Source organism: Hemicordylus capensis, chromosome 5 (genome assembly GCF_027244095.1).
Source record: "Hemicordylus capensis ecotype Gifberg chromosome 5, rHemCap1.1.pri, whole genome shotgun sequence".
NCBI classification, from domain to species: Eukaryota; Metazoa; Chordata; class Lepidosauria; order Squamata; family Cordylidae; genus Hemicordylus; species Hemicordylus capensis.
In genome coordinates this window covers 82,858,840-82,885,737 of record NC_069661.1, presented here as the reverse complement: position 1 = coordinate 82,885,737, position 26,898 = coordinate 82,858,840, and the positions used below count along the sequence as shown (strand labels likewise).

At 43.2% G+C, this 26,898-nt stretch overlaps 1 long non-coding RNA gene across 1 annotated transcript in view; it reads left to right on the top strand.

Moving 5' to 3' along the window:
• The first annotated feature begins 4,797 nt into the window (after positions 1 to 4,797).
• The window catches only part of LOC128326207 (uncharacterized), a 52,705-nt gene continuing 30,604 nt past the window's right edge, over positions 4,798 to 26,898 (top strand). Inside the window, exon 1 of the long non-coding RNA XR_008307890.1 lies at positions 4,798 to 4,880. This is a non-coding gene — a long non-coding RNA (uncharacterized LOC128326207). The remainder of the gene's footprint in view (positions 4,881 to 26,898) is intronic.

Below are 26,898 nucleotides of genomic sequence, written 5' to 3'. Positions count from 1 at the left end.
TTGAAGTTTTAGTGACTTTGGGGCAGTTCGGGTGCATAGAATGGGATCTGGGCAAAAATAGTGGGGTGGGGTGGTAGTGCCTAATGGGTGCAGGCTACCACCCCAATTTCAGGGGGATAGGGCAAAGGGCTGATTTTTGGGAAATTTCTGAAGTTTTCGTGTCTTTGGGGCAGATTGGGGCAGAAAGTGGGGCCTGGGGCAGAATAGTGGGGTGGGGTGGTAGTGACTAATGGGTGGAGGCCACCACCCCAATTTAAGGGGGATTGAACAAAGGGCTGATTTTTTGGGAAATTTTGAAGTTTCTGTGTCTTTGGGGCAGTTTGGGGGCAGAAAGTGTATCTGCCCCAAAAGGGTGGGGTGGGGTGGTGGTGCCTAATGGGTGGAGGCTACCATCCCAATTTCAGGGGGATTAGGCAGAGGGCTGATTTTTTGGGAATTTTTGAAGTTTTGGTGTCTTTGGGGCTATCATTGAATGAGAATTCACACCTCAGAAAATAAGGGAATAACATCCCTTCAGAAAAACTTCTGAGGTGTGTATTCTCATTCAATGATACCAAATGAGATTTTTTTCAATAAAAGAACTCTCATGACCCCACTTTCACTTTTTCACACTCTCATTTACTATGAATATCAATCTAGCACACTGCACCTTATGAAGAAAAACCTCAGAAATTCACCTAAATCCTGCCCTCTGCCCAATCACTCTGAAATTGGGGATGGGTGGTAGCCTGCACCCATTAGACACTATCTACCAGCCCACCCCCACTCTTTTGGGGCAAATCCACTTTCTGCCCCCAATCTGCCCCAAAGACACCAAAACTTCAAAAATTCCCCAAAAATCAGCCCTCTGCCCAATCCCCCTGAAATTAGGGTGGAAGCCTCCACCCATTAGGCACTACCACCCCACCCCACCCTTTTGGGGCAGATACACTTTCTGCCCCCAAACTGCCCCAAAGACACCAAAACTTCAGAAATTCCCCAAAAATCAGCCCTTTGCCCAATCCCCCTGAAATTGTGGTGGTAGCCTGCACCCATTAGGCACTACCACCCCACCCCACTCTTTTTGCCCAGATCCCATGCTATGCCCCCGAACTGCCCCAAAGTCACTAAAACTTCAAAAATTCCCCAAAAATCAGCCCTTTGCCCAATCCCCCTGAAATTGGGGTGGTAGCTTCCACCCATTGGGCACTACCACCCCACCCTAAAATTTTTCCCCTGGACCCTTCCCCCCCAAATCGATTCAGATTCGGATTCGGATTGAATCCGAATCTGAAACGAATCAAGGGTGATTCGGGTGGCCCATATTCGGGCACAAAACAGAACAGGGGTGATTCAGTTTGGGTCCTGAACCTAATCACCGAAAATCCTAATTGCACACCCCTAGTCACCATGTTTGATGCACATGGAAGGAAAGTAAACATCACATAGCTGCTTAGACAATTATTTTTCTTCCTCCACCCGTGCCTCCTAATAACCAAGTAGCATTGGGGGAATATGTATGCATCCCAGAAAGGAACTGTACATACATGAACAATAATTACAAATCAATTTAGAATTTAGAATTCTAAAGAAATGTTTTTAGTATTCTCCATTGCCTCTCATAATTGTGATTTGAGTCAGGGGGCTTTTGCCCATCTCTAGCTGTGATGCAGTATTCTCAGACTTGCCCTGTTTCCTCATTTAAATAATTCAGAATTGACTTCTAACCCCTGTGATTTTGGAATAGCCTTTGCTTTGATTGAGTGAGGCAGTTCTCGTAATAGTGCTGTAATAGCTTTTGTTGACTGTAATTAGGTCTAATATTAAACCCATGTTTTAAACTGAATAAATCTTTTCATTCCAATGTGTACTCTATAGCTAGGGAAATGCTGTAATTTTTTTCTGGTTTTCTGATATGTATGAAGAATATCATAAAAGGTGATGGTTGTGAATAAGAGTATGTGGGCTGAAGACAACAACAACAATAATAATAATAAACCCACAAAAAAAAAATCCTCCCCCAAAACCAACCACCTCTACTGCTGAACTGCATAATATTTCCACGAAAAGACTGATTTGGAAAGAAAATTTTGAAGTCAAATTAATGCTAAAACTTACCATTGTATACATACTCTGTTTTCACTTACCTCCCCTATTCACTTACCTCCCCTATCAAACCTATTTCTTCTATCTGATGCATTTTAATATTGTTTAGTGTTTTGTTCCAGATTTTCCCTACTCTTTTAGCATCTACAACTTTGTAGTCACCAGGGAATTCTCTGTGTACACAAGATTCCTCCACATCTGTCGATTTTATTACAGATCCAAATGTAAAATCTAGTGCTCATAAACATTATGCGGATTTGTGAGTGACAATCCCTGGAGGGCTTCAGGTCCATAAACTAATGAGACATCAATATAGCAGGGAAGAGTTGTTTTTTATGTAATGTGCATAATGCGCTCCAAACTTGTTTGTCATTAAAGAAAACGTACAGCTTTCCTCCTGCACTGTATACTTTACGTTTTTGGAATATAATGATCATCCTTACAAAAAAAATTCGATTTTGTAATTCTAGGATGAGAAAATTTGATATTTCCCAAGATGTTTTGTTGGAGTATGAAACCTTTCTCAGGTAAGGAACACTGCAAATTCCAATGAAGCATTAGTGACATATGAGAAAAACAGACCCATCAGCATAATGAAAGCCATACACATTTCTGTGAACTTAGTCCAGTCATGTCATAAGGTAGTTGCAATGTGGTAGCATAGTTAACTGCCACAGTTAGCAATGGAACCACCTTTGCCTGCAGTTAATAAAAGAATGGAGGTTGACTCTGAAGATGTCACAGTTGGGTTATTGTCATATTCCAGTTATTGTCATATTCCTTTACTATGTTTTTATAACGATGTTCTATTCTATTCTTCTGTTGTGCTGGTCATAGGCTGTAATAAACCTTGAACTGAACTATATTATGTGATAATTCTTGTTGCCCCATTTATCATTCTACCCAAGCAACCAGTAATAATCCAGCAGCCTGTTCATATGCTTAAACTAAAGATAACAGCCTGTTCATATGCTTTAACTGAAGACACTTAAATACAAACATATGTTGAATGACCAAAAACAAATGTTCATGAGTTTTAGTCATTTATTTTAAACAGGGTTTTTAAGATAGTACATATTTTTCCAGAAATAACTTACTTGCTGTGAACTGTAGTACTCCTTATTGAGTAGTCAAGTAAAGAAATATAATTCATTGTGGCCCATAGGGTAACACAATGTTTGCTTGGATTGTATATTGGGTTGTTCCCTGCTCTCATGGATGAAGAACTAATGATGACGTGTTTACTCCTATTATAATCCAAATGTTTGGAAATCATATCTGATAGTCTAAAAACTTATCTCCCTGAATAATACAGATATGTGTGTGTCTTGCTGCTGCTGCAAAAACAGCTTGTTTGGGTGCTGCAAACAGCAACTCTATATGAAGACAAGTAAGTTTATGATTTTAAATTGTTTAAAGGTTTTTATTTTTAATCTGTTTTATGTTCTTGTAAACCACCCAGGGACAGAATTTGGGGTGGTATACAAATTTGGAAAAACAAACAAACAGCTTATCTTTTTAATTTCAGTGGGACTTCACTGAGTAAATGTAGCCAGGATATCAGTCACTGTCCTTTAAATATTAGAGGTTTTTAAATCTAAGTAATAATCTACAGAGGAGATGAAAAGAACAATGAAAATACTACAAAGGGTGTTCCTCCAACAAATCTTCATTATCTATTTATTAGCAACACCTATGCATATATTCACACTTTGAAACAGTGTTGAGGTGAAGAGAAGAATAAACTGGGGAAGAAAGGTGGCTTCTTAGTCATAAGCCACTAATAAGTTACTAAGCAAACCATTGTAGCAGGGTTTATTCTAATGTGCACATTTTGTGCATTGGGAAAAACTTTTGTGCAGTTGGGAATCTAGGAATTTAATAAGGAGCAGAGTTGTAGAAATAGATGATAAAATAATAAAAGAAATAGAAAATTAAGATATTATTTCCTTTCAATCTTTATAACTTTATATCAATAATATATTATTGGCAATAACCACTTGACTAGTTAAAATCATTTATTAACTCAGTGAATTCTATATATAAACAGTTAAACTGTGAATGATGTGTCAGTAGGTGGTGCATGAGGTATATCAGCTAGCAAAGCTCCTATAGGTGGTGTTGCATTGTTGGATGGTCTACTACGCCAGCTTTGCAGAAGGCCTGGTTTTGCACCAGCAGTCTTAGACTGATCCCTCCCCGCAAAAGTTGTATAGTTTATTTACTAAAAGGAATTTTTGGGTAGGAATGAAATTCAAGGGGTACAACTGACGGACCATATGATAGCAGAACAACTAAATATACATATGAATACCACACAGGACAGGCCTTGTGATTGTCTCACCCTAGCCAGTAACAAACTCTTTCTAAAGACAAAGAGGCTTAGAGAAAGATTGGCTTCTTTACAGGCGCGTAACAATGATAGGGCAAGGGGAGACAGTTGTCTGGGGGCCCCACTGCCTGGAGGGGCACCCCAGAGACACCTCATGTGACTCCCCATTGCCCCCTGCCCAGCCCCATAGCCTCTCAGCCACTTGCCCTCTTCGCCGTCTCTCCTGCTTGTTCTGCTGGCCGCAATCGAAGCAGCAGGCAAGCGGCCAAGAGCTCCTTTTCTCCCGCCTCTCAGCTGATCGGCGGGTGGGCGGGGCTTCCACGGAGGCCTCCGTGTAGGCCGCAGTGAAGCCTGAACTCGAGTAGGGCCCAAGCAAGCCAGGAAGGAGGACGAGGCAGCCAGAGTGTTCTCTGCAGCAGAAGAGCCCTTGCTGCACTGCTTAACCCAGACCAGCATTTGCCAGGTAGAGTGTGAACTCCTTTTTGTGGTTACCTTTCCCGCCCCCCCCCCATATATAGGGATCTGCTTGCCATAGGGCTTGGATATGGGGGGGGGGGAGGAGGGACCGAGAAGTCTCTGAATATTTATTTTGAAACAGCTTGGAAAATTTGCTGACTTAAAAAAAACTATCTAAAAAGTCCTATAAGTGGCTTGTTTCATGGCAGAAAATTGCAAAAACTTCTGGAACAGTATTTTATTAATTTTATTTATTCATTCATCCTTACCCATAAAAGCCTTGGGCGTGCGTCCGTGCCGCCCGTGTCTTTTTCGCCCGATCTGGGCATGCGCGGAGCGCATGCCCAGATCGGGCGAAAAAGATACGGCCGCCCAGAGACGGGCGGCCATGTTGGACCAGGCGGTGGCCGCGGCGGAGCGACTGGCTCCGATGGCGGCCGCCGCCGTTACGGCGAGAGGGCCGGGAGGAGCAGAAGCGGCGGGCCAAGGAGAAGCGGCCGCCGCCAACGGCAGGAGGAGAGTGTGGCCGAGGCGGCGGCAGAGCCGCGGCCTCGGCCAAAGGTAGTTGTGGCCGCGGTGGGGCGACTGGCCCCGTTGGCGGCGGCTGCGACGCCACCGAGAGTGCGGGTGAGGCGGTGGCGGGGCGACTAGCCCCGATGGTGGCCGCGGCCTCAGCAAGAGGTGGCAGTAGCTCCCCTTAAGGCTAGCGCCCGTTATTACAACGGGCTAAAAATTACTAGTTCATTCATAAATGCACTTATGTTCAAGTTGTTTTGCAACCCAGAAGGTCTGAGTGAGAACTGTGAAGCATGTGTGGTGCTTTTATTTTATTTTTCTTGTGTGTGAACTGCTCCCCAATAACTTGCAGGGACTTCAGGGTCAATCTGGCCAACATGTGAATGCAGCACCTCCATTCCAGAGGAGATGTGTCTTAAAGGGCTTTAAAAGCCTCCTGTGAAAAACCTCCTGCAATCAAACTTGACTGAATTTGTTCAGAATTCTGAGAAAACAAACATAGGCTCACCCTGCATGGTTGAAAGTCTCCTTTGCTAATCTGCAGCGAGGGGCCCATTTTAATAATTCATCTTTCTAGTGTGTTCTAGGCATTAAAAGTAATACAAATGTATAGTACTCAATGTATATCACTATATATTGTGATGTGTGTGTGTGTATTCAGTGAAATGTATTTGCAGGCAGCATACTTATTTTGGAATATCAGACTTAAATCCTTGGGGGCCTGGGGTGTGCGGAGGCCCTGGACTTTGGGGGGGGGGCCCATTTTAAAATCTTGTCTCTGGGCCCACTCCAACCTTGCTACGCCCCTGCTTCTTTAGCAACCTATTATGGACTCCAGCAACTCCTCAGCAGCAGCCCCTGAACTGACCTCTTCAAGTCTTTCAGCAGACAGCTCAAAAGACAGGTCAGGCTCACTCCACTTCCAGGTCGTTGTGTAGGCTTCTTGTCTTCCTCCTTTACTCTTCTATCTTCTCCCAACTACAACTGAGCAGCTACAGTGCAGTATGTGTCATACTACAATTCCCAGGGTCCTTTGTGGCCTTGTTGTTTCTCTCTAACTGCATTCATTTTGTTCCTCCTTCATTCTCTCTAAGAAATGTAGAATTCTTGAAAAACACTCTTGGATTCTTGAAAAATCACATCATTGGACTTTCAGAAATTTCAGTTCAGCACAGGTCCTTCACCAGGTAACAAGGTCATTCACAAAAGTGAAAACTGTGTTTTACCCAGGTTTGGGAGCTGTGTGTGTTCCCGGTTTTTGCTTGTGGGGGTGCAAACAACTAGGCAGGAAAAGGGAGAAGTGAGTTTTTTGAGGAGGGGGGAAGTGAAGAGAAAGGAGAGTTGTTGTTGTTGTTGTTGTTGTTTGTTGTTGTTACAGTGTGGCTGATGTATCTCACTCGGTTTTGCTTCTCTGGTAATCTGTAGAGTTGTCTGCATTCCCCTGCCTCCTAACTCAGAGAGGCCTTTTTCACTAGCAGCCAAACCTGGGCTTGGCTGCCTGTGAGAACTGCTGGAATTCACACTGGAATTCACACTGTGCTGACACAGAGATGGGCTCCTAGAGTGCTGTACCCTGGTGGGAATCCCCCAGTGTACAATGCTTGGTGCATGGTGCACTGTGGGATTCATGGAGGCCAGGACAAATCTGTTTACCAGTGCTGCCAGGAGTAACATAGTCATCCATGCAGCTGCCGGCAGCACTGGTTGTATGCAGAAGGTTCCAAGTTTTTTCTGAAATCCCACTGTAACCCACCGAAATCAATGGGAATGTATTTGTTTTGTTATGTTCAAAATACATTACAAAATGTATATATTTGTTTTGTTATCATGTGCCAATGTCTCAAGAATAACTTCCCAGGTAGCAAGATCCTGTACAGCACTGAGAGATTACAACATCAATATTACCAATTGGTAAATACAAAGGAGGCTCTGTTCTTTCCTTTTCCTAAATGTAGACAATTTAGCTTGAATTATGTGAATGAATTAAAAAGAATTACCCCATACAGTAGCAGTACTAAGGTAAAACAAAATCTTTTTGAAGACATTTCTGATACCTTAAGAAGATAAAACTTCAGCATGAACTGCAGGGCAGCCCTGATGGAGAAAAATTTAAGAATATGGAGCAGAGTTGTTTGTGCATAAACAACACTTTTGAAAAGTTGAGAAGAGAGATGAAGAAGACAGGAGAGGAAGAAAGAAGGAAAAATGGAGCAACCTGAAAGGTAGATGATATCAGTTGTCTAGTGTATTTTTTTAATTAAGGATAGAACAAGATATTCAGTGGAATCCTAGGCCAGGGAACAGAGATGCTCTTACCCCTGGACTTCTGGGCAGAAGTCCAGGACCTCCACACACCCTGGGGCCCCCCAAATCCTCTTTAGTCTGTCTTGGGTGGTGTGGTCACTGTGCTGCTGTGTGTTGAAATGTTTCTGCTAATGCATATTTGCATTTTATATTCTTACATTATTGTGAGTTCAGTTGCTGTCGGTGCCCTCAAGAACCCATGTGTTAAAAATACTTTGTGTGTCATGGTATGTTTGTGTAGGGGAATAAGGCTTAATTTGTGGAGGGTGGGCCTCCAAAGGCCTTTAGATCCAGGCTCCAAAATTACCTAGGTGCACCTCTGCCAGGGAATCTGGGATTCCACTGATGGCGACAACTGGGCGGGGAGGAACTACTGACAACAACTGGGAGGACCATAAAAAGGGGGAAAGTGCACAGAGCTTTGTCCTACATGTTAGATTTCTGAACAAAGTTTAAAATATATATATACTGACACTTCTATTTAATCATTAACAGAAGGGGAACTGCTCTTTAAATATGTTATTACTCTATGTTGACTGAGGATGATAATTTTAAAAAGCACTCTGAATATATGAAAAGTCACTTTCTTTCAAATGTAAGGAAAGGAGGACATGTGTGAACTATCACACAGCCATTAAATACACTGGGTGACTCTGAGCCCACTTATCTCTTAGCCTAACCCACCTCACAGAGTTTACATAAGCATATACACAATGCTGGGCTTCTTGGTGGAAGAGTGGGATATAAATGTAAATAAATAAATAGTTGTCTGGGGCACTTGCCTCCCTCTGGCACTACTTATGACGCCACCAAATAAGTGTGAGACTGCAGCACTATAGCACAATTTTGAGTAGATGTGGGCAGTTTGTTGTGTTTTACCTCTTCTGCCTAGTTGTGGCTCATGATGCAGTTTTGTGGAGAGAGAAAACTCCACCGCACACTGCCTTGCGGGTGAGAGGGGGGTATAGTTGTCACATGGCGGCACTGTCACAAAGGCAGTCAAAACGAATAGAAGAAATGAAGGTGTTTAATGAATCCTCATAAGGATTCATTGAGGAAACATTATTAATATACACCAAAGGATCAAAACACTTGAAAAATAGTGACCACACATTTTGCTCCATAACTCCAATTCTACAAGGGCTAGAGCTTAGTTTTTAAAACAAATGAAAGCTGGGAATCTGGGGAAATTAATGGGAGGGATCTGAATCTCAAATTAATTTGAATCAAATCAGGCACAATTCGATTTGGACCCGAATCTAGCCAATTGACTACAGGTGATTTGTTTTGTCTCCAAATCACTGAATCAGCTAGATTCGGGTACAAATCTATTTGTACCTGAATTGATTTGCACATCCCTAAAGTTTACAATAAAAAGCTGATCAACAGGATTACAGGATGGTAATGTTGAACTGATGAGCCTCTGGAAGAAGGAAGGTCTAATACAGATTGAAGAGTGTAATTATAAGGAAAATAATTAATTGTAGAATTGTCAGTTTCATTGTGTTAAAAAAAGTAAAGGTTCATTAATATAGTAGCAATATAAGCTACCAAGATATATGTCCAATGGTACTGTTGCATTTTTGTAACATCATTTGTTATAAGATGTGTTGTGTTCACAAGTGGTCTCTCCATATTGTTGAGCAGTCATATTTTACATGTGTTCATTAGGTCGTCTCTCAAATAAAATTATGCAAGTCAATAATAGATGTTAGGTCCCTGATAAAACTTGCTATTCATAATATGCTGAACTAGAATATCCTATTTTATTCTTTAACTAGGGAAGTAAATGGCAGTTGGCACTGTCCAAATATTTATTATTAAGCCTTTTATATTTACATCTTGCATGTTAAAATGTCCTCTGTTCTCTGTGTGTGGGAGCTGGAATCTGTATCTCTTATCTAAACTAATGCACAGTGAGTTAGGAACCTGCTTTTTAATGAAATAAAAATAAGAAAAATAATTTTTCAACACGGCCTGTGTGTGTGTGTATCAGTCAGTATATAAATATAACACAACATAACACTTTTTAAAATAAGGTTTGTTTCTGAATATTTCACTGTTCTTGTTACCCTTAATTCAGTCTTCATGTGTATATGAAGACTATGTACAGGTAACAAAAGCAGTGACATGAGTACATTTTTATGGTTGTTACATAGGTGTTGTAGTTTGGCCACAATCTAAGAGTAGTTTTTGGTATGTCCATGGCTAGCATATACTAGTGGGGCTTTCTTGACCTTTGATAAGTCGCAACTTAGGCATTAGGGCTGGGCAATTTTATTTTAAAAAATTCAAATTATACTGAGCACGAAGAGTTACACACAAGTGGCTTGTGAATTTGGGACATAATAGGCTTGTTCTCATGACCAGAAGCTGGGTAGGAGTCACACTGGCAAAGTGGGACCGCCGGCGGCCTGTGTGCGGCCGCGGCGGCGGCCCCGCTGACCCTGCCCCCGCGTCTGAAGTCAGACGTGGGGGCTAGCCATGCCCCTGCGTCGGATGTCAGGCGCAGGGGTGTGGTCTGGCTGAACGGAGCCTTGAGGCTGCATTCGGGACCAGTCTGGGAGAGTTGCTGTTTAACAGCTGAAGGGGCAGCGCGGCCCCTTCGGCATTTACACGAAGGCCGGCGCTGTTTCGCAGCGCAGACCAGGAGCAGCTCTTCCCTGCAGGGAAGAAACACTCCTGGGCTGCTCTGCAAAAGCAGCACCAGCCTTTGGAGCTCCTTAGGCTGGTGCTGCGTTCTCAGCGCACAACCAGGAGAGGCTCTTCCCTGCCTTTGCCTCCAAACTCTGTATATTAAGCAGATATTCTAAAATAGAAAGTTGTCAGCAAGGCATATCAATGATTTGTTGGGGGCGGGCATTAATGTTTAGTGGAGTTTGCCTCGACATATAACAGGGCTATTATTGTCAGCTGGCCCCAGAAGTAGTGTGCTGGACAGGCAGAGTAGGAATATTTTAAACTAGCTGGCCCAGGTGCAAAGCATCTGTGCCTCTTGTTCTCCCCCCTCCTTCCCCCCCATCCTCGGCTCTTCCCCATCCCTCTTGGCTCTCCCCCCATTTCATTCCCCTTCCCTCGTTCTTCGCCCTCCACCCTCCTCTCCCCTTCCTTCCCCCTCAGCTCTTCCTCTGTTCTCGGCCCATTTCGGCTTCCGCTTTTCCTCTTCCAACGCTGCTTCTCTCTCCACTGCCACTTTCCCGCCCCTCTCCACTTCATTCCCCGTTCACCCCTGTGTTTTCCTGCCTCCCCAGCCACCACTTTACCCAGCACCACTTCCTCTTGGCTGGCCATCCATTAGCCTGCCCGTTCGCTTACCCCACCCCCCCACAGTTTGCACCCGAACTCTTGTGAGAGCTGCCATGCAAGGGATTAGTGACGGGTCCGTTAAAGATAATTATATATATTTAGAAGATAATATGTAAATAAATAATAAATAGTTGAAGTCCTTCATCATTATGTATTCTTCCTCCTTTGAAACATATGTAATGTGTTTCGGGAAAGCATCATTTGCCTCATCTCCCTGGTGTGGTGGTCTGTAGTAGGCTCCAGCTAGTATGTTCTTATTTCACACTCCATTTATTTCACCCCGGATGCAGTTGAGTGGGCTACCATGTTCACTTCTTTGTATACAGGTGTACACAGATTTGACACAACCATGTTATTCTTCCTCTTTTCTGTTGCATCCTTCTTTTTGGAATAAGGAATATCCTTCAACTGAAATATTCTAATCTTAGGACTCATCCCAGAAAGTCTGTTATAACTATCAAGTCCTATTTACTTCCTGTACTAGGAGTTCAAATTCAGTTTCTGTATTTCACTGTGCAGGGGCAAAGCCTCAGGCGAAGTGGGCCAGAGTCCTCGTCTTGGGCCACTCCTTTGTATTTTGGGCCCTCAAGTGGGTGCAAGGCACAGATCCAGGAATGCAATTGGGCCTAGCGCAATGGGCCTCCATCGAGTGATGCGGGCGGCAGGGAATGTGAAGGGCCCAGCTGCTGCCGATGCTGTGGGAGTACCTGGAGGGGAATCCGGCACCGGATATCCTGCTCTTGCATTTCGGGGGGAATGACCTAATCAGTCAGTCAGGCATTTCACTGTCATAACAGATCATGCAGGACCTGGGGGTGGTCTTAGCTTGGTGCCCTAGCATGGTCCTCCTTTGGTCTGACATCACACAGAGCAGGGTGTGGAAGGGGCCCACAAGCAGAACAAGGTGGATAGGGCAAGGTGAGGGGTTAAAGCGGCAATGGCTCGCTTCCTGGCCACTAGAAGCGGTGGATGTATTCCGCATGATGATATCGTATTTTCTCAGTCCGCCCTTTATCGGGGTGATGGGGTCCACCTATCGGCCACGGGCATGAGGCTTTTTATCGACGATTTGAGGCTGAGATTGGCAAAGGTGATATTGGGCCTGTGGGGTGCGGGGCATTAAGCTAGGCTAACGCCCGCTGTGGCAGGTACAGTGCAGTGAGGAACAGCTAAGGAAATGGGTGTGGCACCTTAGGTAAGCTTGTAAGTCAAGGAGGAGGAGCAGATCCCTTGAGGCTTGACAGATCAGGGATGCTGCTTAACTCCTATGCAGACAACATCCTTTCCGTTTGGCTGTGCAGCATCGGAGGGGTGACGTTTGATAGTCAAAACCTGACCTTAGGTCGGCGAAGAAGGGTGCCTCCGCTTTAGAGCGGAGAAGCGGCCTGGAGCCAAGGTGCTATCGCCATGGTCGTTTAGGTGATGGCGGCCATGGCTGTGGCCAGCCAGCTAGCTACCACACTGTAGGGGGATGAACCAATCCCAGCAAATATGCCTGTACAATACAGCTATGCCTCAATAAAGATTTGGCTGATTACACCATGACAACGTCTCTGCGTCTCCTTGGTTCTGGGGGCAACAAGCCATTTATATTGTGCTTCATTGTCTCTGCTTGTGAAATTTTGTAGGCAACTGCACAGCTCTCCCAATTTCTCTTGTAGCACACAAATCTCTCTCATTAGCACTTGCCTTTGTACTTAGTCTCCACAGGATTAGGCTTCATAGGCTTTTCCCAAACACAAACTAGCTTTTCCCAGTTAAAGTAAAGTTGTGCTGTTCAGTCGGTGTCGATTCCTGGCAACCACAGAGTCATGTGGTTTTCTTTGGTAGAATACAGGAAGGATTTACCATTGCCATCTGCCGTGCAGTGTGAGATGATGCCTTTCAGCATCTTCCTATAGCACTGCTACCTGATATAGGTGTTTCCCATAGTCTGGGAAACATACCAGCAGGGATTTGAAACAGCAACCTCTTGCTCTCTAGGCAAGTTACTTCCCCGCTGTGCCATTAGGTGGCTAGGTGGCTCTTAAAGGTAAAGGTAAAGTGTGCTGTCAAATCAATTTCGACTCCTGACACCCACAGTGCCCTGTGGTTTTCTTTTGGTAGAATACAGGAGGGGTTCACCATTGCCTCCTCCCACACAGTGTGAGATGATGACTTTCAGCTTCTTTCTATATCGCTGCTGCCCAATATAGTACCAGCGGGGATTCAAACCGGCAAACTTCTGTTTGTTAGTCAAGCATTTCCCCACTGTGCCATTAGGCGGCTCTTAGACACCATCTATTTCCTGACAATAGCCCTTCCTTAAGGTAGCTTAGATCATGGCCTCAGAAACTAAATACATTTTTCATCCACTTGACGCACTCTTCTCACTCTTTGTAGCCCTCTATTTTTATAGGAAGTATTGATCAAAATACCACCTGAAACCCGGTCATTTGCCTTTCTTCCGAGAATCTCATAGTTTGATGTGATACATTCAGAGCTGTGACTGGGAATCTCATCCATTCCCATATGGATAAGCAAAAAGGGATAGGGCATATGTAGGACTCTTTTTACACCTTTTGAATGTGCAGAAGTTCGGGTGGGAACAGTAGGTATGACGCTGCTTCTCCCTACAATATGTTCACTAAACTCAGTGTTGCTGTCTGAACAACAGAAGCCCAGAAATAGCATTATAGACATATGGTAACTACACAGCCTACAGTGGGAGCACAGCCAAGACATATGTGGAAGAAATCAGGGTGGATATAGATCCATAAATATTTTCTCAGTAAGTCTGGTAAAGGCCACTTGACCCACCTAGATAGCTCAAAGAAACACTGGGCTTGTTCTCAAAACCATATGGGGATGGCCTGGAGAGAAGGCACACTCTTACCTCATGTCTCCCAGATGACCATAGTCTCCTTTGGGTGCTGCAGCTTGTGGGCCTACATAGACAACACAGCAGCATTCCCCATTGCTAAAATTGAAAGTCGGGGCTTCCACGTATCCTACAATGCATTGCAGGAGCAGTGGAGAGGCAGCCTTCAGTATAGCAGAAGCTTTTATCTCCCTGACCCTGCTTTCCACAAAACACTGTGATAAATGTGGTCACCAGCAGCCTGGGAACAGTTTAAGTCATGCTGGCTGCACAGATAACTAACCCCAAAAGGTAGGAGAGCTCTTTTTTTTGTCCTACCTCACTTTTAACCTGTTTAGTGAATCTGGTATGCCCAAGTTTGGAACAGTTGGGTTGAGAGGCCTCTCGGAGTCCCAGACAACCACAAATTCCTTGGTTAACCTCCTCCTACCCAGGAATCTATGGTCATGAGAACAACCATACTGTTTTAAAAGGAAAAGGCATGCATTAGGGTGGGTGTGGGTTGTTGTGACCTCTCTCTTCTATAGCATTCCACCATTAGGACACTATTAAGTGACTTGTCTGTCCATAAAATAAGTTTGTTGAGGCTTCTTATATGGTGACCAAAAGCCTGGAAGGAATGACATTGTCTGATAAAGAGCATCTCTGATCTAGCCACTGCACAATAGCCAACTTCTCTAGACTCATTTGTTAAGCTATAATTAGCTTATTCTTTGCTCAAAGACTTGCTTAATTAAATCAATTTAGTTTTTCTTTCTTATATGATGTGTAGGCAAATGCAAAGTAATCTGTTCTGACAGAGGGTCAAATTCCGACTTCCCCCATCACCACACACACACGCACATACACACAAATTCAGAAGCCTGTGCTCAGTAAATATCAGGCATACAGCCTGATTCTATGCAAGTTTATTTGGAGGCGGGTTCTGTTGAAGTCAATGGGATTTTCTCACAACAGTGAATAAGATACAAGCCTTCACCGTCTATCCTAACTCTACCTCACAGTTTAAGAGTGGGTGTCGTTAGGACAGAGATTCAAATACATGCAACCCGTATTCCCCACCATTTATTATAATTACATAGAGCCCAAGCGCTCACTATTAAGACACTCCAAGCTAACAGCTAATATGATTAGTTCCTATACTTCTAGGCAGCAATCTCCTTGCAGCAATGTTTTATCACATCTGCAGCCTTAGGATAATTGGAACCAAATTGCTGACAGTTTTTTGCACACATACCTAGCTTCCTCTCTCCCAAACAGATACACAGACAAAAGACTTTCCATTTCACCACCAAAGTCGGAATATGTTTTCAAATGTCCATATGTTTGCCACCAGTGTTGCTATTGGTTTTCAAACTGAAAAGCCACACATTGGAACAGAACATACAGGTTTCTTGTTTGGAGTTTGGAGTTAAGACTTGGGGAGAAAACAAATTCAGTTCTGGTTCTGTTCAATGGTTAGGATAAAGTCGTTAAAAACATTGGTTAGAACTCCAAGAATGCTAAAATGCTCTCTGATGTGCTTTCTAGATGGAACAAAGGGAAGGAAACTATGTTACACAATAGTTCATGAAGATTTTAGCTGTGCCATCAACTGCATAAGGGTCTAATTTCTTAAGTCAATTGCTACCATAAATTCCTTAGTACATGCAGGCCCATTACATCTAGAGAAGGGGGAAATTAAAGTCAGACTGAACACCACAGTGGCATTTTGAGGTTATTGTTGCAATTAAGGAGGTGCCATTGCAGCCCAGAAAATGCTGATTGATTTGCACTACAGTGCCAGTTTCCAAAGTGCAGAAGAACCTATTCAAAAGCAAGTCTACCAGGGAGTCACAAAGATAGCGATCTCGATTACTTGTGGGTATCTGGATAATTTTATGGTACTCCAAATTGCAAGTGCACAATAAGCATTTCAAGGACAGCCAACACAGTCCTATTGCAAATACTACTTAGCTTTGTTTCAAGCACAGAACACTTTTAAAAAATTGCTCTCAGCTCGGTTGAATAAGTTAGTATTGCAAGTTTGTATTTGACGTGATGAGATAATTATTACAGTTGCTGTGTACTAAGACAGCATTGGCAGGCCTTAGGTTATTAATTTTCCTGGTATTAGTCAGATCTTTAAAGGTGTCGTTACGTTTCCTAGATACACCGATGAACAAACAGGGATCTCAATTTCTCTTTCTTCTTGTATGTATTCAATCTACTGTGAGCTTTCTGTTTATTTTGCAGGTTGCAGGTATAGCCTTCCAACAGTCTTTTACAGTCATGTGCATGCCATATTTACATTGGTGAGATAGGAAGCAAAATGTAGCTTGTGTTGGCAATGTCACTGATTAGAACATTGGAAATCTTCAGAATGAATAAAGCCAGAATGATCTGGGAGGGATTATGGGTACCGTAAACCAGGTCCATAACCTTGATGTTTCTGGAGCAGCTAAGGAAAGATTCAGCAAACTATAGGGTACCATTACCTGAGAGGGTAAGTGGTAGAAGCTATGACTTGTCCCCTTAGCTAAGCATGGTCCACCCTGGTTGCATATGAAAGGGAGACTAGGAGTTAGGGATGTGCACAGAACTAGCTGGCCCAGTTCAGTTTGAGTCCGGACCGGACTCAAACCAGACTGGGCCAGTTCGGTCCAGCACCCCCTCAACTCCCCCCCCCATTTGGTTCGGTCTGGGGGTGGTGGTTTGCGGACATTTTATATAAAAAAATAAAACTTTTGTTTACCTTCGCCCCTTTGGGGGAGTTCTTGAAAAGGGTGGGGGGGAAGCGAGGAGGTTCTCCCTCCGCCCGTCGGCCTTCCTTGTAGCCCAAGCCGGCCTGTTCAGCCAGCTCTTTGGCCTGTTCAGGCCTTCCCCTTCTGGTGCAGCAGCCATTTTGGAGGCTGCCGTGCCTGCAGTAGGCCTCTGCATGACCCAGGCCATGCAGAGGCCAATTGTGCAGGTGTGGCTGCTTCCAAAATGGCCACCGCACTGGAGGGGGGAGGCCCAAACGGGCTGAAGAGCTGGCCAAATGGGCTGGTTTGGGCTGCAAGGAAGGGCGGGGGAGGGGAAATTCCTCCCCACCGCTTCCAAGAACTAGACCCCGCCCACCGCCGCCTCCAACAAGACACCGAAGGGAGTAAGGTAAAAAATTGTTATTATTATTTCTTGTTTACACAGTCAGACAGGTGTTTTTGACTGGTTTGTTTTATACAGACATCGAGTCCTTCCCAAGGACCTGGGATGGCTGAATTTTATTATCAGTGTTGTTGCTGTTATTATTATAGATATCGTCGCAGAATATAGGCTGTTCCCAGTAAAGTTGCTTTTTGTAATTGGCTGATGGTGATTTCGGTGGCCCCTATGGTTGAGGTGCTCTTCAAGGTCTTTTGGAATTGCACCCAGGACGCCGATTACTACTGGGATTACTTTGGTCTTTTTCTGCCACAGCCTTTCAATTTCAATTTGTAGATCTTTGCATGTTGTGATTTTTTTCTATGTCTTTTTCTTCTATTCTGCTATCCCCTGGTATTGCTATGTCGATTATTTTAACTTGTTTTTCTTTCTTCTCGACTACAGTTATATCCGGTGTATCGTGTGGCAGATGTTTGTCTATTTGAAGTCGGAAGTCCCATAATATATTAATTTTTTCATTTTCGGCAACGTTTTCAATTTTATGGTCCCACTAATTTTTGGCTACAGGTAGCTTGTATTTTTTGCAGATGTTCCAGAGTATCATCCCTGCTACCTTGTCGTGCCTTTGTTTGTAGTCAGTCTGTGCGATATTTTTACAACAGCTGATTAGGTGTTCCACTGTTTCATCTGCTTCTTTACAAAGGTGGCACTTGCTGTTTGTTGTGGATTTTTTGACTTTTGCTCTTATTGTATTTCTTCTTAGTGCCTGTTCTTGTGCAGCCAGTATTAAATCCTCTGTTTCTTTGTTCTAGTTGCCTTTCTTGAGCCATTGCCAGGTCTTGGTGATGTCTGATTTTCCACTTATATTGTGCAAATTTTGGCCATGCAGTGGCTTATTTTTCCATTTTTCTGCTCGGTTCTTGACTTGTTCTTTCTTGTAGGCCTGCTTTGTTTCATTGGTGTTGAATAGTTTCTCGTTCTTGACCATTTGAAGTGCATCTTCTTCACTGTCCTTGATATATTCTTCAAGGCCTCTTTTCTCCTCCTCTACTGTTTGATGGACTTGCAGCATTCCTCTTCCACCTAAGCTGTGAGGGAGGTATAGCCTATCTACATCACTGCGGGGGTGCAGAGCATGATTGATGGTCATTATTTTCCTGGTCTTATGATCTAGTGTCTCTAGCTCTGCCTGGGTCCAGTCTATTATTTCTGCAGTGTATCTGATAACAGGTATAACCCAGGTGTTTATGGCTTGTATGGTGTTCCCGCCATTGAGTTTGGATTTTAGGATTGTTTTAACTCTCCTGATGTATTCACTTCCAATTTTTCTTTTAACTTCAGTGTGTGCAATGTTATCCTCCTGGAGAATGCCCAGGTATTTGTAATGTTCTTTCTCTTCCAGGTTCTTGATCTTGCTTCCATTGGGTAGTTCTATTCCTTCTGTTTTTCTTATTTTTCCTCTGTTCATTATTAATGCAGCACACTTGTCTAGTCTAAACTCCATTGCTACTTCACTACTGAATATACGGACAGTGTTTAGCAGTGATTTGATTTCTGACTTGGACTTTCCATACAACTTCAGATCGTCCATGTACACCAGATGTTTTACTTGATTTGATGTTTTATATGTTTGATATCTGAGTCCTGTTTTGTTTAGTATTTGTGAAAGGGGAGTCATGGCGATTACAAACATCAGAGGGGATAGTGAGTCCCCTTGGAAAATACCTCTTCTAATGCTAACCTGTCCAAGTGTCTCGCCATTGATTGTTAACTGTGTACTCCACGTGCTCATTGCTTTTTAAAATAAATATCTGAATGTTTTTGCTGACACCAGTTGTTTATAAATGTTTTAGTATCCATGTTTGAGGCGGTGAGTCGAAGGCTTCTTGTAGTCAATCCATGCAACATTTAGATTTGTTTTTCTTCTCTTGCAATTTTCTAAAATCATTTTGTCAATCAGCAGCTGGTCTTTTCTGCCTCTGGTGTAATAATAATTTATTATTATCATTTATTTATTTTTAAAAAGGTCCACAAACAGTTGGGGGGGCATTTGGTCCAGTGTCAGACCAAACGGGATGGTTCGATTCTACCCCAAACAAAACAGGTTCAACGTCAAACACGTTCCTAGTAGAAGTGTGAGCACTGTAAGATATTCTTCTTAGGGGATGGAGCCATTCTGTGAAGAGCAGAAGGTTTCAAGTTCCCTCCCTGGCTTCTCCAAGATAGAGCTGAGAGAGATTCCTACCTGCAAACTTGGAGAAGCCACTGCCAATCTGTGAAGACAATATTGAGCCAGATAGACCAATGGTCTGACTCAGTTTTTGACAGCGTCCTATGTTCCTATGTACGCCAGTGGTTCAATAGTGACTCCTAAGAACTGTAGCTTGGTATGCAGCACAACTAATCTATGACTTCACTCTGAAGAGATTTCTTTCCCTCCTAGGGGATTTCAGTACTTTAAGAACAGGCAGCAAGGAAATGAGATTAGGTGATGCCAAATCAGCTGTGAGGAAGAGGTGTCTGGTTAAACTGAAAGTGAGAATATGGCTGGCCTGCTAGATCAGTGTACTATAGTGGATGCAAAGACTTTAACTGGGGAAATCTGGGTTCAAATTCCTGCTTTACCATGAAGCTCACCAAGAAGCCTTTGATCTCAGTCTAACCTATCTCACAGTAGTTTTGAGGATCGAATGGGATACCCTATTGTTTCAAAGAACCATACTGCTTCTCTAGAGCAGGTGTTGGGTTCTACTGTAATAAGTCTTCCTCTGCTCCACCAGTGCTGCATATTTAGCTGTTTAAAAATAAAGCCCCAAATATTGCTTCATAAGCCAACAGGAGGTAGCACCATTTAAGGTGCACTAGTAATTCTGATTACCATGCCACACCAGCATTCCATACCTGCATAGTAAACATTTTGGACTTTTGTTCCCAATATACATACTTGGGGTAATTTGAAATATTAAAAACATAGTTGAGAAGTAGTATAGTTTTCTACCCACTTTTGAACTGAAGCATTTTATTCTGTAGGAAAAGGCTTTCTCATCATATGGGAATTATGGAGGTGTAGCTGTTAGTTCAGATCCAAGGATCTTGAATTTCATAATGTCAAGTACCATAAATCCAGGAACTTTTCTCGAAAATCCTTCTGATCAAATGGTTCTGCACTGAATACATATTAACTCTTATTCTCAACCCATTATTGATTGCTGAATGTTCTGTACCAACTTGATGTTGAGCTCAGCTGCTTCCCTATAATCTGCAAAACGCAGTGTAACTAACTAGGAGAACAGAATGAGAAGTTATTGAAATAGTTGTGTCTTTTTTCATCAACACATGCTGACAATAACTATATGTAGTACCCACTTTTAAGTGCTGGATCACTAAGTGGAAAGATGAGCAGGCTTGCACAGGAAGCAAAAGTTCCTCCTGAGAACTACAGAAGCTTGGATAACTTTTGTTACCATAGCTATGTATAAATTAAATTAAAACTGATATTTCTATGAGAGCAGGCTCATTCACCTTACATGTAACAGCCAGTATGTGCCAGGGGCTGTCTCATGAATTCACTCTTCTAATACCATACACATCCATATGTTCCTAAGTGTCCCATTAAATGGCAATAGATAAGATATATTTTGCTCTTGATGGACATTTATTCATTTCCTGACTCATATTCCTTTAGTAATTAACACACCACTTAGAATGACCAGCTTCAAAGCTAGCTTTTCCATTGGCTGATCCTAAATATGAAAGTGCTCCTCAGTTTAGCATCCAAGGTCCTTTTTAAAGGAAAAGATATTTCCCTCAAAAGTGCATTTTAAAGGAGAAAAGAGATAGCTTTTTCCATTAAAGGATAGTGAGAAATTGCCCATTCAGACAAGATGCTGTTCAGCATAATGTCTGACCCAGTTGTGGGTATACTGTCTTCTAATTAGTAATTAGGTTTTAGGTTTGAAACAAATATTCAGATATTAAGTTCTATATTCATACAGGTGTGTCTCCATTTTGTGTGAATTTAAGTACATGCATTCATTTAAAAAGTGAACCTTGGAACTGGGGACAGATAGGAAATGTACTAATATATGTGTTGATCATAATGTGTGAATAACTGTACATGAGTACAGTTCTGTACATGTGTACATTGTAGGGATGTGAAATTCAATTCACACCGAATGGAATCGATTCATGGATTTGACCACAAATCAAATTGCCACTTAAATTAAGGGGCTGATTCAAGGTCAAATTGAATGAGCCCCGATTTGGCACACATCGATTCACGAGATTTGTGCAGCCATTTTGGCAGCCCCCCCCCCCTTACTGATTGGTTTTCTGGCACTTGCTTCTGATTGACTTGAGATCTCCTTGCTTCTTAGTTGACTTGTTATTCAAATCAACTCTTGGCATGGGCAACTGTGCCCCTATTGGCTGGGAGGAGGGAGGGGGAACATTTTGGAAAGAATTTCAAAATGTTTTCACAGAGACTGGGAGGCAGAGAAAGAGAGAGAGCCCTCATGAAGAAGAGGATACATCCAGAGGAAGAAAGGAGGAAGAAAGATTTGATTTTGTGGTTTTCTTTTTTCAGCACTGAATATATGCTGTACTACCTATTGCTGAATCTCAAATTGAAAAAGGCGGGACAAAAAAGAGGAAATTTCACAATGTATTCAAAGGGAATAGGAGAAAGAGATAGCTCTTACATCAGGAGAGGAGGAAGGAATCAAGAAACGTTTGATTTTGTGGTTTCTTTTCTTTTTACAGTAGTGAATATAATGCTGTGCTATTGCTTGCTGCTACAAATACCTTGTTTTGCTGGATCTCAGATTGACAAACGCAGAACTTGGGTGCCTCCTTGTCTTCCTTGAGCTGTAGTTCGGTCTGTTTGTGAGATGGTGATGTGGCAGGAAATTGACAGTGGCAACTCAGCTCTTTGTCTCTGTGTGTAATATTTCTTAGTGATTGCTGTGATGGTGATTGCTCCATGTCTGGCTCTGAATAACTTGTGCTTCACTTCCTGCTCTGGTCAGCTCTGCAGTCTTCATTCTGCATTGCAAGGTGTACTCGGTCAAAATGTGGCTGAAGACATTCTGGTTGAGCTTATGGCTGTGCTTGCTGGCTGCTAAGGGTGCTGCTGTGCTGTGGCATCTGTTGCAAGTAGGGATGGAGTCATAATTGTGTGAGAGAGAGCAACTTGTGCCAGTGATGTTAGTGCAGCACAGGCACTGTACTTGGCACTAGATTCTGGGTCAGTTATTCTTTTTTTTGGCCACCTTTGGACTGTGTGTTGGTCAAAATGTGATGCCTGCACTCACATCCATCAGCCCGTGTGGGGCCCAGGGGAGCCGCCACTGGCCCTCTGCCACCACAGAGGAGCCGGGCTGATGGCAGGGGCTGGGGAGTACCTGCTAACATTACTACTTTGATTCCCCAACACCACCAGAATAGTAGTCCCTGCCTCCCCATCTCCAGACAACTCTAAACACATAATAGATTGATTTCACCCAAGACTACATAATCAAAGCTCTCTCAGCAGCAACTTCAAGTGCAATCATACAATAGCATGCTCTTCCCCAGCACTCAGTCCCATGACGAAGGCCTGGCACCAAAGGGTGGCTGGCTTCGGCATCTGCCTCCTGCCAGTTGCACCACTGGCTGTGGCACTGGCACTCCCTCCATCCTTATAAGCACCCAACAACTCACAGGTGTCTCCAAGATGGGGCTGATGCCCACAACGAAAGCAGCAAAGCAGTAGAATAACAGCTGAGCAGAGGTGGTCTTCTGGCTATCCAAGCTGTGCTGAAGGGGGCGGGGGGAGGCTGTGATATATCTCCAGGCCAGGTCCACGGAGACAAGCCCCCGTACCTTCTCTTCTCATCTACTCCCGTCCCTTTAGCAGATCAAATGGAAAGAAGCAATTATGATCAAGAGCTCCATGATGATACTATGGTGCATGGACATCTTCAGTTTTGCCTGGTGCCTAGACTGCTAAAAGGACTGGCTCATACTCATTGTAGTGAAGTGAAGTGACAGCTCTGGAGTGGAATAAGGAAATGTTTGCAAAGAGATAAGAGGCTGGGATGGGGAAGAATATTTTATCCAAGAAAATCATATTTGCTGACTGGAGGAAAAAGTTTTTGTGGATGCCCTTTAAACTTTGTCAGCACATCACTGTCTGCAATATAAGAAGTACGTTCCTAGTTTACACAATGCATGCTGTTTAAAATCCCTTCAAGAGGCTGATTACACTTGAAGAGGTCTGTAACCTCCAATGCTTTAATTGCTGAAAAAATAGCTTATGTAGTTAATTCTAAAAGGAGTGCAGATGTATATGTAGTGATAGCTTTGAGAAGGCAGCTGATTTGGTTGTAACGAGTGCTTTTTCATCAGTGCAAGGATGACATTTCTCATTTCCCCTCGGTAAGTCACTTCATGCCTTTTTAATCTGGTGTTATACAAAGGGAATTGTTTCAAGCTCTCTACATATACCACCCTGTATCCCACATAGGTGTGACTTCTAGCTCTCTTGTTTCTTAGTCAGTTGCTTTCTAATTCCTTTTGCTTTATTACATTGTACCATTTGACTTTATTGTCTTTCTCTTTTCTTGTGTCTGTAGCAGTTGAGATTTTAAAATTCTCTCTCTCTCTCTCTCTCTCTCTCTCTCTCTCTCCTGTACCCCATATGACCCTAATTTTTTGCTCCAGGCAGGGGCATAGCTAGGGGAGAGGGGGCCCGTGTTCATCCCCCTCTCTGGTGGCCCCCCAGAGTGATGGAGACAATGAAGAAAATAGGGAGGGATGGAGCTGGAGGGCGCTCAGGAGCCGGGGGCCCATGTTCTTTGAACCCTTTCGCTCAATTGTAGCTACGCCCCTGGCTCCAGGGCTCCATGCATCATCTTTTGCCATGACAATCTACTACTGCTCCACTTCAACACATTTAAATTGAGGGGAATTTCAAGCTTAGAATTTCAAACTGAGAATGATTCTACACACAAGGCTGACCAACAAATAAAAAAGTGTGGCAATTATTTTTGCTTTCTCCATTGTTTCTTTGTTACCTGTGTTTTTTATTATGTGATCTGCTCTTCAGGATGATAGGCGAATGGTGGCATATGTGGACAACAATATAGTACATCCAGACAAAGTTATGGCCAGAGGAGGCTATACTGAATCTAGACTTGGAAAAATTTGATTTTCGGCTCTGTGTCCTGCAGTCATTTTCTTGCACTAGAAATTGGAACAGTTTTCAAGGCATGGGAGTAACTAAAAACAAGAAGTCCCTTATTTAAACCCACAAGCCTGCCTTTTCCCAATTTTAGCCAAACATGTCCCCTGAAAATAGAAGCTAAGGAAGCCATCATAATAGTTAAGGAGGCTGGGCTATCTCTGTGTCCTGTAATTCAAACGCCAGCATCTGTTCTGAAGTGTGACAAGCAAAAGCCCAATTATCAAGAAATCCTCCCTGTATCCATTAATCACAGAGAACTGGAATGAGACTGCACCTGTTGGCTCCATCCCAGTGACAGCACTCTTACTGGTTACAGCACTCAGTGACTGCATATTCAGCATTTGTCTGCAAGAAGTAGAGATGCAAATGCAATCAAAATCCTAACTTAAGCTGCTTGTGTGCAACCAAAGGATGCATGTCCACAGAGATAGCATCCCTGTTTCTGAAGTATGGGTGCTTATGCATAAGGGCATTCTCACCAATCTCACTTTACCCTGGAAGTAAATGCATAAGGGCATTCTCACCAATCTCACTTTACCCTGGACAGCCATTATTATGCTTCTGAGAGCTGTGGAAATCTCAGAGGCAGAATTCTGCTTCTGAGGTAGATTGGTGAAAATCATCCACCCATATGCAAACACCCATGCTTCATGCAATTGCACCCATTCACTTGCATTGCAAGCATGCATCGTGTGGCTGCTTTGCAACTTTAGACAAGATGTCATCCAGGGGTCCCTTATTTTCTGACCAAACATGGTTCCAAACTGCATGAAGAAACTTGCTCAACTCTGTTCCTTGTAGACAAATGCTGCAGGGAGCATGGCCACCAGCGTTGCTTGCCTGCTTGCTTGCTTGCTTGCTTATTTATTTATTTATTTATTTATTCATTCATTCATTCATAAACCAACCAACCTATAGAGAGGCTCTTGGAGGTGTACAACCAGTTTAAAAAACATAAAAACAAACATCATTTAAAACACACCACTTAAAAAAATATAAAAAACATTTTAACACAATTGAAAACCAATCAAAATACTTAAAAACAATTTAAAAACCTTGGAAGGCCAAACAATTAGGTCTTTAGGGATCTCTTAAAGGCCAACAGTGAGCCTAAACTGCAGATATCTGCTGGGAATGCATTCCAGAGGCCAGGAACAGCAATAGAGAAGGCCCGGTTCTGAGTCACCACCAGGCGTGCTGATTACAAAAGCCCCTGCCATAATGGTCAGGCATTTCCCTGTGCAAACACCACTGTAGCCATGAATGGCAAGGTGAGTGGTTGAGTGATGCTCTGGGGCAGGACTTCCAAACCACTTTGGTGCTGTAACCATGTACAGAAGGTTTAATTTGCTTGTCTGAATTGTACTGTCTGTCAGTCACAGGTGCCAGTGTTGCACACTCCCTTCTGCACCTTTCTGAGACCTGAGGGAACACTTTATAGTAGCTCACATGTTCAAGTTCAAACTTAGTTAAGTTCAATCTTAAGATACTGAAGTTCCCAGTTCACTTCAAAGTCCTGAGTCCTACATAACTTTGACAGAGCAATAATCTCCCATTGTTTTTTTCCGGAGCATTGTATACAGAAACTAATTATCAGGTGAACTGGAAACCAGAGACAGGCAATTCTGTGCTACTGAAAACCTGAGCTGCTACTCTTTTGGAGAAATAAAACATTTATTATCACAAGTCAGAAAATATTTTGTATGCAAAAACTGGGGGGGGGGCATGCGCACGCATGCACACACACACACACACACACACACACACACACACACCAGAGTTTCCAATAAAAGCTGCTGAGAGATAGTATCCGCTGCTGCCTATGAAACAATGGAAGTGCCTTGGGTGTCTTTGTCAATCTTCTGCCTAAGGCCACTGTTATTGGAGAAATAAAGAAGTGTTAAAAGGAGTGACAGGCAGTTTACTCTAGAAGGATCTGGGAATGAGGAAAGGATTATTGGGAATCACATTTATTATAATCAGTCAGGTTCACAGCACTAGACAACAGAACAGGAAGAATGGAAACTTTTTCTTCCAGTGACAGAAAAATAAACAGGATAATTATGTTCTCTTTTGAAGAATTAAGGAAGCTTTTTGTTTCTGACAAATAATATAAAATCATACCACATGCTCTGTGCTGACATACTGTTTTCTGGAGGGCATTCAAAAAACTGTGGCACAAAGCTTTCCCCTGGTAGACCAATCATAGACAAATGAATAGAATCTTTTTTAAGATTCTGTATGTGTTCTTAGCATAAAATATCTATCTGAGAATATTGATTTAAATACTGGAACAGAATTCATGAAGCTATTCTCACAAGCAGCCTAAACCAGGCTAGGGCAGCTCAGCCTGTGCTAGGCTGCTCATGTGGCGTGCCCAGATCGCTCCTGATCCCAGCACCCCTGCCCCGCCTAACCCTACTTGTTGCCTCAGGCCGTTAGCTATGGTAAAGGGTGCAAGCGAGACTGAGGGATCCTCCTGCAGATTGTGAGATTTTGCAAGATTTAAGGATCCTCCTGCACTGAGGTGGATTCTTCAATGCACCATGCTCCTGGCGTGGTGCACTGAGGAATGCCGAAAGAATTTCTCCTCTGGCTCCCTGCTCTGCCACTCGCCATGGCTCCACTCGTGTCCATGGCAAGTGGAAGAGCAAACTGGGGAGGGTGATTGTGTGAAGGGAGGCAGCTCTC